The following is a 13,001-nucleotide window of genomic DNA, read 5'->3' on the forward strand; positions in this document are numbered from 1 at the left end:
CCATTTTGGGTCCTGTGAATCTTCTTTAGCAATCCTTAGCAAACCCTTCTGTAACTGTCTCTGTCAGAATTCCAATGATGTTATTGGCCATATGCTATACACTTGAAGGTCAAGTAATGTTCTAATCTGAACATGCCTGAAACCTGAGAGAGGCTTCTACAAAGATTTTATAAGGTTCAGCAGAAGAGTAATTTCCCAAGTTCATGTCCAATTTAATACAAAAATCATCTATAACTATAAAGGAGTGGTGACAAAAACTGTATATGGAAAGAACAAAATAACTCATTTATTGCTGATATTTTTACCCTTATTCAGAGACATTTCTCATTTTAGAATGTCTAATGACCTGGTCTTAAATTTATATTTCAATTAAGTTTTGGCTGTGTATCATGGTCATGAAGATTCACTATTCAGGTCTCCTACAACAAGAAGCTGCCATGGGAGCATAATTGACTGTAGCTTGAGCTACCACCCCCATGAATCTGAGGCCAAGCAGTCCCCAGACTGCTCCTAGGCAATGACTGAACATGGCAGGGTATTAGTGACAATCCATTTCTGCCTGATGCAGGATTCCTCTAATGTCCATGGAACGTAACAAAATTTGATCAAATTTTGGGCCACAATTCAAGCATCAGTAGAATGAGAAAATTAATAAATAGTACAGTACAGTTTTCTGGTCTCAATCTGATAACATTAAAATTAATGGTAGACCTACAAAAGCCCAGAAAATAATGAAAACATTCTATCAAAATGGTAAAAATATCTAAAATTTGATAACTGAGAAAAAATGATATATTATGATCTATGAGACCAACTAAAGTAACTTAATTAGAAAGACTGAAATTTGTATCCCCCCAAATCATAGCATAATAATTGCATTAGAAGCAAGCAAGAAAGAAAACAAATGCCTCAACTGAAAATAAATTCAGCTGAAGAACATTTAAAAAGACAACAACAAAGGGGTGCCTGGGTGGCTCAGTTGGTTAAGCGCCTGCCTTCGGCTCAGGTCATGATCCCAGGGTCTGGGTTCGAGCCCCACATCGGGCTCCCTGCTAGGCGGGAAGCCTGCTTCTCCCTCTCCCGCTCCCCCCTGCTTGTGTTCCTTCTCTCGCTGTTTCTCTCTCTGTCAAAAAATAAATAAAATCTTAAAAAAAAAAAAGACAACAACAAAAGGACAGCAGAGAGAGAGAACTAATAAAGATAAAAGGAGAAATCAAAAACAAAGAATACAAATAATAAACACATTCAAGTTATTTGAAAAAACAAAACAATAAATAAATTGTTAGTTAATCTAATAAAATAAAACAAATCTGAAAAGAGATTAAAAAAGTAAAGATGGCATCCTCATGTGAGCAATTTCCATGTTCCTTCTACTCTGAAAATTAATCCATCTGCTCCTTCAGAGTATGTGGAGATGGCTACGAGATGACTGCCTGAGTATTGATTGGGCCATGGGAGACTTCTGAAAGACAGAGCCAGCCCAAGGCTTGAGCTAAGACTAAAACAGATCCCAAAGCATGTCAGTCTACTCAGAAGACATTGGGGAGAAGCTGAACAGTGGAGTGAGGCCTCCTATGCATGAGATTACAAAATAAGCATTCAGAGAAACTGCACTGCTGGACGTAACAGAAAACAATTTGAGCAACATCTTCCCCCCAACCCTTGCTCCCCAACCACAAAACAAAAACAAAAACAGCTTTAATAAAATTCAGGTACAGCAGAAAAAAGGGCTCTCAAGAACTTTTTTTAAAGCAGTATTTTTGAAGCAAATTAACCTGTAGATGATTAAAGCTGAGATCCAATATAGTGACAGTAGTAGTCCAAAGCACAGAGAAAACTTATGAGCAAAAAACCCAAATGGAATAGGGGAGCCTGACTGGCTCAGTCATTTAGACCATGTGACTCTTGATCTCAGGGTCATGAGTTCAAGCCCCCCATTGGGCATAAAGATTACTTAAAAAAATCTGAATAAAATAATAAACAGTAAAATAAAGAGTATAAAATAAAACAATAGTAAGTAATAAACATAAAATGTAAATAGGGCTCCATGAATAGAAATGGAAACAGTTGTAGGAGGGACAATAATTTAAAAATTAATAGAAGAAAATTTCATTCAGTGGAGGAAGGACAAATATCTACATTTTCGATGATAAATGTTACCCACTTAGGGTTAAGTGGTGTTAAAAGTTTCATAGTAAAAAAGAATAAAAATAAATCAGAACAGTTCCTCATCTGCAGCCCTGGCTGTTAAGACAACTGAGAAAAGAATTAGAGCTCAACCAAAGCCAAGGTTACATTTATCTGCCAGACAAAAGAAAGATATTGGAGAATATAAAAATATTTAGTGTATGGATCATACATACATATAAATCATGAGATCATGTGAAGCAAAGTACAGAGGGATTAACTCTAATTAAACAACAAATGAGTCAAAACAGTCTTATCATCATGGGTGAAGGAATGAGCAAGAGAAACACATGGTAGATGATGAATGGTATACGCATGTATATAGTTACAACTGAATGTTATGTATTGAGAATGCATAATATAAGTCCAAATAAGCATCCTTGAAATGGAGGGGACATGCTGCAAAGAATACTGTAATACTATTCCAGAAAGAATAGTGATAAAAAAAGGTAAAGTAAAAAAGTATTCTAAGAGTTTCTTCTTATTGAGGTGTAGCAAGTAGGAAGTTCTGGAAAAAGAGTTTGTTAGTGGGGGCACCTGGGTGGCTCAGTCGTTAAGCGTCTGCCTTCGGCTCAGGTCATGATCCCGGGGTCCTGGGATCGAGCCCCGCATCGGGCTCCCTGCTCGCCGGGAAGCCTGCTTCTCCTCTCCCACTCCCCCTGCTTGTGTTCCCTCTCTCGCTGTTTCTCTCTCTGGCAAATAAATAAATAAAATCTTAATAAAAAAAAAAGAGTTTGTTAGTGTGGGAAATTGGCATTTTTTTTCTTTCAGATAATAATACAAAAAATATGCTTCTGCCTATGATGCTAGGAAAAAGAAAGGGAGAGAACCAATAAATGTATAATAACCTAATTAAATAGCATTTAAAAAGGACAAAGGAAATAAGTAGCAATTAGATAAATCAACAAAATTAAGGAGAAGGAAAACAAGAACATAATAAAGAACAATAGGAAATAAAGTATGATGGATGGACTAGAATGCATATGTATTACTCATTATGCTATATATAAATGAATTGAATTTACCAATTAAAAGACAGATTGACTCAAAAAGCAAAACTCACATATGATATTTCTAAGAAAAAAAATTAAGTGATAAGGGGATGACCAAAGAGATGATAGATACATAAGCAAAAGTAAATCAGTAATGCCTGTATTAATATGAGAAAGGGTATAACTTGTCTATAAAGGCAATAAATAGGGATAGAGATGGACATAATATCATAATGAAGGATGTGGTTTCTGAAAAATATAATAATAAACCTAGAATACAGAAAAAATAGCAGGTAAAGATAAAAATCAATACATTTAGGAATAAAAGGATAAATTTATAAAACAATTATATTGAGAGAATTTTGTTACAGTTTTTGATACTTAGACATGACTAGTACACAAATATAAGCAAGAAAATTTAAATTATTTTAAAAACTTGGCTTAATAATTTTATAAGATCTCTAAATCTCTAGACATTATGGTTTTTTTTCCATTTTTCTACTGGCTGACCAAAAATTGATCATGTATGGCTATAAGAATGTATTTTATTAAGAGTTTTATTAGATAATTTCTCTGATCATATTAATATCAAAGTTAGAAATAAATAAAATGTTATTGAAATAGTAACTACTTGAAAATTAATAATCACTTTCCTAAGTAGTCTGTACATAAAAAAGGAAATTTCAAAATCATAAATGATCTAGTAAACAAGAAAGAAAAAAATACTTTGTATCAAAGCCCAGCAAAGAAACTCACTTACATTAGAAACACACATGCAGGCCAATCCAAAGAAAACTAGAAGGAAGAAGTTAATAAAGTTAAAAGTAGAAATTAATGAAATAAAAAACAAAGAAAATCAAGAATACAGATTAAGTCCATCCAATAGCTTGTTTTTTGAGGAAGCCAACAAAGTAGATGAACCTCTTAGAAATCTGGAGGAAAAGCAAGAATGAGGAAAGGTACATAGCCAAAGAATCTGAAGTTATTAAAAGGATTTTAAGACAGTACAACATATAAATCTATGGGGAAATTTTGAAAATCATGAAATTAATTGCTTGCTACCAAGATACAAGCTAACAAAGAATTGAAAATCTTGAATGAACAAATTAATGCTGACAAGATTAGAAGATTGCTTAATCTACCATTGGAAGTGGAAAGAGGACCAGGTGGTTCTACTAACTTTTAAGGAATAGGGAATTGCAATATTAAGCCATTTAAAACCCCAGAAAAATCTGGAACTCTCCCTAATCCATTTATAATGTCAACATGTTTTATATGTCACCTTATATACCTTCTGTATATATGTATTTTACATATGATATATATACATCTTATGGCTATATTAGCTAAAAAAGTATTTGATAAAATTAACAGCTATTCCTAAATAAAGTGAGAATAATATGAAACAAATAATTTTAATAGAAGCTATCCTGCACAATCTATAGCAAATAGTATTCTAATTGGCAAAACATTAAGCCATTTAAATAACAATAAAAACTACAAAGAAGCTCTTGATGTAGACTTTATCATTCATATTTATTCTGAAGATCCTAGCAAATTCATTGAGAAAAGAAAAATGATTTGTACAGACTTTGGCAAAGAAGGGCTGAAACTGTTTTTATTTGCTGATGATACATTTCATAACAAGAAAACATACGAGCCTCTAGTTAAAAAATAAAGATAATTTAAAGGCACCTGGATGGCTCAGTCACTTCAGAGTCTAACTCTTAGTTTTGGCTCAGGTCATGATCTCACAGGTCCTGAGACTGAGCTTTGTGCTCAGTAGGGAGTCTGCTTCAAGATTCTCTCCCTCTGCCCCTCCCCCCACTTGTGTGCTCTCTCTCTTTATTTCTCTCTATAATAAATAAATCTTTAAAAAAAAGTTAAATTAAAATAATTTGGTGTGATAACTGCACATAAATATACAAAATATAGATTTTCTCTATAATATGATAAACACTTAGAGCAAAAAGTTTTCATTCACACTAGCAAAAACTTATAAAATACTTATGAATGAATTTAAAAATAAGGGCAGGACACATAAAAATCATAAAATTTAATTAGAGAGCATAAAGTGAGATTTGAGAAAATGGGAAGACATAAAAAAGGCTATCCAAGTAAAATATCATCCACGTTTTTACACATTTAATATCATAAAATACCAATTCTCCCATAATTAATTAATTTTCACACTTAATCCAATTCCAAATAAAGTTCACTATTTATATATATATAAAATGTCTAGGTATAACATATATAAGAGCTCATTAGATGCTGCGTGACCACTCTGCCTTAGGAATGCCGCTGGGAGTTGCCTTCCCCAAAGCTTTCTTAGCCCAAACAACCGCCCTGTGATCTAAGAGATGTATGCATTGTCTCTTAGATTATGTTTAGCAGAACTCGTACTCAGATTAGCATATCATATCTTTCCCATAAACAGATCCTCCTAGTTCAGTAAGACCCCTTGTCATACATCATGTGCTTAAGAAACAGTGGTAAAGATGTATGATTATCCTGAAGGACCAATAAAAGCGGGAGCAAAGAAGGGCACAGGGTCTTCGCCTCTCAGCACTGACCCCCTTGACTTCTCCTCTCTTTCACAGCAAAGTTTGGAGTAATCTTTCATCCGTCAGTACACGGATTCCCGGCATCTGAATACAACAAGAAGTGGGGATTTATAGCCCAGAATCAGGGCAAGGGGGTTGTGGTCAATGAAAAACTACCAAGAGGAAAGACATCAAGGGTAAGGTGACTATTAGTAAACCAACTTAAAGACCAGATCCTTACTGAAGGCTGGCCAGGTTGATCAGATATCAAGTGTGGGGATGAAGAATTTAAGCAGATATCAATGGCGGGGCAGGGTCTCTCTAAACTGACTTACCAGGATTCTTGCTAAAATTGGGCTATGTAGGCCCAACAAGAATGGGGCCAAGGTTGAGGCCTAGTCCAGAAGAGAGCTCAGAGGAGCCTGTCTAAAGTTTGTTCAAACGAAAACAGTATTTTGGCACTGGTGTAAAAAACCCAAATGATTAAACCAAAATTGATACTAGTATATATTTGAATTTAACACATGACAAAGGTGGTGTTCTAGTTCATGGAAAAATGATAATTATTTAAGTAGTGTTACTATACTGACTATATGGGATATAATGAAATTAAACCTGTATCTTAGATACAAAATTCAATATAAATCTAAAGCTACAGAAATGCTGCAAGAAAATGTTACTACATGTGCAATTTAAGGATGGGGAAGATGCAGGAGAAGAGTTACTCTCACATATTACTTATGGAAGTATACACTATTACTGCTTTTTTGGGCAAAAGAATGCTTATAACATCTGTTACAATCACCTTAACTCAGCGATTCCACTTGTAAGAATCTTTCCCATGGAACATGATAACTTATTTAAAGATAGTATAAATGTTTAATGACACCTTGTACACAGAGGGAAAAAACTAGAAACAAAGTCAATGTCCACTGAAAAAAGAATGGGTAATAAATTAAGCTATAACTCTCTTAATTTTATACAGCAATTTTATAAAATGAGTTAAAGTTATGCAAGTTAACTTGAAGTAATGTTACATGGTAGTTTTAAGTTAAGAAAAGTAACTTCTTATGACCACATTTTAGAAAATGATCAAAAATATCCCTAATTAGAGTAATGTATGGAGTGAAGGTATGTGATTATAACTTTTTTGTGTGTATATACACAGCTGAATATTTGTGTATAATTATATGGACATGGAGAAAATTACACCTATATGTTAGATTGTTAATTTGTGTTATTTGTCCATGTGGGGTGTGTGTGTGTGAGGAGGGGTGGGCGGGAAAAGCTGTTCTGGGTGAAAGGGAGTAGGAGGGGTAGGAATAAGGTCAAACAAAACTAACTAACTAAATAAAAAGATTGTACTCCAGAAATTCACATGTGTTATATTACTCCCTTCATTCATGTAAAGTTAGATATATGTAAATTTTTTAAAAAAATTATTAAATTTAAACAATAAAAATGAAAAAAAAAATGCCTCTAAGAAGACAATGGTAATATATTCACAGATATTGAGGAAATGGGGAAAAAAATTATGAGAGAATAAGGTTTCCAGTCAGGAGACAGAAAGCACAGTTTTTTGTGTGTGTGCTTTGTTTTTTTAACATTAAAAATGTAATATAAAGAATTGTAGACCAGTTTTGGAGTACTGAAAGTCAACAAAAGGTCACTGAGGTATAGAGAGGTATCAAACACAAGAAACAATTATGGTCCTGGAGCTGGAGGGACACAGGGAAGAACTGAGATGAGTAAAACGTAGAGGCTTGGAGAAGGGGACCACCAAGGATAAGACCCAGAACTCTTGAGTTGGGGCAACAGTTGACTGGTGCTGATATCTCTGAGGCGGCCCAATGGGCCTAATTCTTGGAGATTTGGGAAAATTGCACACTGAACCAGCTACCGCTACTTGAACCAACTGTTGCTGCTATGGTAAAAGTCTAATATTGTAGTGATGTAGACAGGAACAGGAAGGAATGAAAGGACAAATTTCCTTGGTCTCCTGCAGTTTTCCAGAGACCCTCCAGGAAATTGTCCTTATTGGCACAGCCCTACAGGTTGTAGAAAGGGGAAATGGGTTTGCCCTGTTCGAGCCCCAACATCATGGAGCAGGGGATAGAATGGCGGGTTTCAAGCTGAGAGACACTAGTTTAATAATCAGCAGACCTATGTCAATACATTTGAAAATTGAGATGGAAGACATATTTTGGAAGAAAAACCTAAAAACGTTAAATGTCATTAAGAAATTAAGTTCTTAAAGATTAACAATTTGACAATGTAAAAAAATATGTACCCATCTACAAAGTCATACACTACATAAAACGTTCAAAGCACATAAAATCCTGAGGGTCTTTAAGTTGCCCCAAAGCACAGACATAAAAGGAAATTCTCCCCTGCTCCTACCATCCAGCCCAGCCCCATTCATGGCTCTGGTGTCACACTCAGATCCACCCATGCCCTCTCCTGCTCACACACCTTCTGTGGCTCCTTATTACCCTCCGAAGAGTCCTGGCACCTCCCAACCTTATTCAGTCCTGCAAAATCTGCCTCCTTTTCTCCAAGTGACCCTCATGTTGCAGCCATACCCCCAAATTATTTTCCAGCTCTTTCTGACTCCAGCTGCCGTAGCGAGAGGGGCCGTCGCCATGTCCGCCCACCTGCAGCGATGGTCGTGTGGAACTGCTACAGCTTCCTGATCAAGAGGAACAAGCTGACCTACAACACTGAGCCCAACAACCTGAAGGCTCACAACTCATTCAGCTACAACGGTCTGAATCACCGTAAGACTGTGGGAGTGGAGCCGGCCGCCGACGGTAAAGGCGTGGTGGTGGTCTTGAAGCGGAGATCCGGCCAATGGAAACCCACCACCTCCTACGCGCGGACCACCATCAACAAGAATGCCCGGCCACCCTCAGCATCCGGCACATGATCCGCAAGAACAAGTACCGCCCAGGTCTGCGCACCGCTGCCATTCACAGAGCCAGCGCCATCCTGTGCCGCTAGAAGCCAGAGAGGAAGCGGGCCCGCCCCACCAAGAGCTCCTGAGCACCTGCCCCCGCCTCCAAAGCAATAAAGATGTCAACCTCCCCAAAATAACTAACTAACTAACTAACTAACTAACTAACTAACTAACTAAAAATTATTCGGCAAACCACACAGGATCTCTTCCACCTCTGCCCTTTGCCCAAACTGTTTCCCTTGCTTGAAAGACCACCCTTTCTCAAGCACTAGATCCAAAGCCCTTCACCTGGCCTCCAGGAAGCCTTATCTATGCTAGGCAGAGTCTGGCTTTACCCACGGAGTCTTCCAGCCCAGGTTCCTCCTGCTGTTCCACAAAGCTGGAGACCTCTTAGGAGCCCAGTAACACCCAACACAAAGCTGGGTAATGAGGATATCAGAATGAATCAGTAACTTCCTGCATAGTAAACTCCTATGCATACGTTAAGATTCACTTCAAAAGGCTCTTGGATCAAGGTCAGTTTGCAGAAAGTGTTTGAATTCAAATCCAGGCCCCATCATGGCTTTTCTGTGAGACTTTGGATGTGTCCCCTCCTCTTTCAGGGTCCCAGTGTCCCATTTTTACCTTGTGAGTCTTAAAGCCCCCAGCCCGGCTAGGTGCTCACTGAGGTGGTCAGCCTGCTGCCTGTTGCATGGCTACGGACACCACCCACTCTTTGTCACACTTGTTCTCCAATGGCAGCACCTTGGCACTGTCCCACCAGTGGGTCTTGATGTGGGTTGACCTTGGAGGAGAGGCATCAACGGGGCAGGTTAGGACTTGGACAATCCAAGCTCCACCCACCCCCTTTCGATTTCCCCCTCACTCACGGGCTCACTCACTCGCTCATCCTTGCTCATCTTCCCCCAGCTCCCTACTGCTCTGTTACTCCTTGAAGGGCACAGCATGCTCCTCCCTCCTCCTGGCCTTTGTTGTTCTAGGAACACTCTCCTCTCCCCAGGTGTTTGCTCCAGTTGTTTCCTGATCTGGGAAGTCTCCCTTTCAAGCAGCTTCTCCCAGCCTTCTCTACCCCATAGAAAGAATAATTTCTTCCTCCTCAGCAAAATCAGAACTTTTCTTAAAATTTATCATTACTTCCTGGCAGAAAGTTTAAATGTTCGTATCATTCAACTTATACAAACTGTCCTTAAATTTTCTGCCCCTCCAGATGTTTTTTTTTTTCTTGTATGTTTACAGTTTCATTTTCCACCTACAAAAAAGCAATAATTTTTTCAAAGGAGGAAATTATCCTACCATATTCTAATACCAGGCTCTGAGAAATAAAGCAAAAAAGAAAACCACAGACTAATTTTATTTATGATGAATAGAAGTATCTAGTACCTTCAAAATATAATTTGAATAATTGGAGGGAATTATCTAAAAAAAAGTCTTTCATCTGTGTTATCTACATACTAAATGTAAAGTGGATAAATATTTCTCTCTTCTCTGCTGAATGTAGATAGTTCTATAAACTTGTACTAATAATTGGCTAAATGCACTCAGGTTGGATTGATTCACTATCATGTAGGCAGTGGTTCTCAATTCTGGTTGCACATTAGCTTCATCTAGAGAACTTCGAAAATTCCTGATCTCTGGTTTGCATCCCAGACCAATTCAATAAGAACCTTTGGGGAGGAACCCAGGCCTTAGTATCTGTAACACTCTGTAGGTGAATACAATGTGAAGCCAAGGTTGCAGGTGCTGAACATAACTACATACTAGCAGGATTTTAAATTTCCAAGGTTTAGTGACTAGCAGCTCAAGATCAGCAAATGAGCTTTTAAACAAAATTTTTTTAAAGAATAGTCATCTAATATTTTAACAATTTAAAATTATTTCCTCAGTGCAGGGACCTGTTAATAGCCAGAAACTTGACTGAACCAAACGTAGAAGCCAAAATCACTACCTTGTGAAGCATGTAGCACTTTGAAATATTTAAGTGTTGAAAAGAAACTTCAATCATTTCCAAATTTTCAGTTAAATTTAATAAAATACAACTGTTCATTAAGTAATTTAAATGAGTGTTCAAAAAATTATTTTTTTCCTTTAAAGTTAGTCAAATCAAGGGGGGCCTGGGTGGCTCAGTTCGTTAAGTGGCTGCCTTTGGCGCAGGTCATGATCTCAGGGTCCTGGGATTGAGTCCTGAGACAGGCTCCCTGCTCAGCAGAGACTGCTTCTTCCTCTCTCTTTGTGCTCTCGAGCTCTCTCTCAAGTAAATAAATAAAATCTTAAAAAAAAAAAAAGTTAGTCATTAGGATCACAAAAAGTGAATATTGGTATGTGTGATCGCTAACCTTATGTATCAACGTGGCTAGTCCACAGTACCACATACTTAATCATACACCAGTCTAGAAGTTGCTGTGAAGGTATTCCTAAAACGTGATTAATCTTTCAATCGGTAGACTTTGAGTAAAACAGATTACCCCCATCACGTGGGCTGGCCTTAGCCAGTCAATTGAAAGCCTTAGCAGGAAAAGGGAATTCTGCTTTTAGGCTGCCTCTGACATCGATTTTACTCTAGGTCCCCAACCTGACAGCCTGCCCTGAAGGTTTTGGTTTCCAACCTCCAAAATCATGTGAGCCAATTCCTTAAAATAAATCTCTCTGTATTATATACACATCGTATTGGTTCTGTTTCTCCAGAAAACCCTGATTTAATACAGTATGTTTAAATGGGAGGCAATTAGGGAGACATTGAAGATAATTTTATTCCCATTCTCAACCCCACTCCTGTTCCTAATGTTTCCTAATATAACTGCAAATTAAAACTTTTAGATTTTTTTTTTCTGTTGGCAAAAGTATGAGATCATAGTGTCCCCAACTCAAGATGTTATTTTGGGGGACATGTTGGGCCCAGTTCTCAAGGTGTCTGCTTTACCATCAAGTCTAGCTTCTGGTCTTAGATAGATGATGGATCTGAATGTTTTTCCACAGGGAATGTTCAAGGTCTGGCATAAATATTCTGACCTGTTTTGGGAAGAGAATAGGAATGATGGGATTGCTTAAGTTTTTTTTTTTTTTTTCAAAATTTGTTTTTATTTTTGTATTTTCTGATTTCATACTCAGCAAGCTTCCAGTTATTTCACCACTCTGTTTAGTCTTATAAAGAATACAAAAATATTCCCAGTTACAAAGGTAATTACATTTTTGTTTACATGAGACAATAAAATGGATGAAGCAATTTATATGAGAAAATGAAGTGGGGAATTGAATATCCTTTGAGTTAAATCTGTTTTTATTTATTTTTTTAACCTTGAAGTCTTCTGAATGAAAGTTTTGGGCCCTTTGATCAATCACTTTGGGAAGTATCTCTATTTCCCTCTTCCTTTTGTTGACCTCTCAAGCAGCATTTAAAATTACTGAACCACACGTTCTTTTGATGTCTTAGTTCGGACTACTAAAACAAAGTACTGGGCTTTGGACTACTAAAAAAAAGACTGGATGGCTTATAAACAACAGAAATCTATTTCTCACAGTTCTGGAGCCTGGAAGTTTGAGCATGGTTGAGTTCTGGTGAAACTTACTTCCTGGCTCATCAATGGTTGTCTCTCTGCCAGGCCCTCACATGGCCAAAGGGGCAAGGGAGTTCTCTGATGCCTCTTTCATAAGGGCACTAATCCTATTCATGAAGGCTCCAACCTTATCACCTAATCACTTCTTAAAGGCCCATCTTCTAATAGGAGACTAGGATTTCAACATATGAATTTTACACAATATTCACAAATATTCAATCTATAACACACTCTTGATTATTACGAAAATTTTACAAATCACTCTACTTCATCCCACCCATTTCTTTTAGGGAAAATGCCTCACGAGTTGAGAATCTTTTTGGTTGGTGGAGAGAGGAAGAATATAAATCAAGATAAATCTGCACAATGTTTCCAACCTTTGTTTCCTGCAGTTTGTATTATGAAAAGAAAAGGAGCCTGTGTTCAGATGGACACATTGTGGGGGTTTCTATAATTTCCTGACACATAATATTTAAGGTTTCAGATAAAAGATTTTTTAAATAATCTCTAAGCCTAGGATAGAAGACAGCAATTCTTTCAGCACATTAAAATATAAACTATTCACTAGCAGATTGATCCTTGCCATACAAAGATTTAATACTCCCAAGGCCAGATCTCAGAGTGGCATTGTCCCCTTCTCTTCTCCATCCTTAGGATATAAAGGTTTCCCTCTCTCTCTCCTTACCCTGTTGCTATACAGCTGCGGTATATGGCAAAAGACAGAGCTAGGTAGGGCAGCAAAGCACTTCCTGGAGTCCTTACATCAGTG

The 13,001-nt window shown here is 37.3% G+C and overlaps 1 pseudogene; it reads left to right on the plus strand.

Moving 5' to 3' along the window:
* The first annotated feature begins 8,387 nt into the window (after positions 1 to 8,387).
* Positions 8,388 to 8,767, plus strand: LOC110592260 (annotated as a pseudogene).
* The last annotated feature ends 4,234 nt before the right edge of the window (positions 8,768 to 13,001 follow it).

This window comes from Neomonachus schauinslandi, chromosome 3, assembly GCF_002201575.2.
Source record: "Neomonachus schauinslandi chromosome 3, ASM220157v2, whole genome shotgun sequence".
Classification (NCBI taxonomy): domain Eukaryota; kingdom Metazoa; phylum Chordata; class Mammalia; order Carnivora; family Phocidae; genus Neomonachus; species Neomonachus schauinslandi.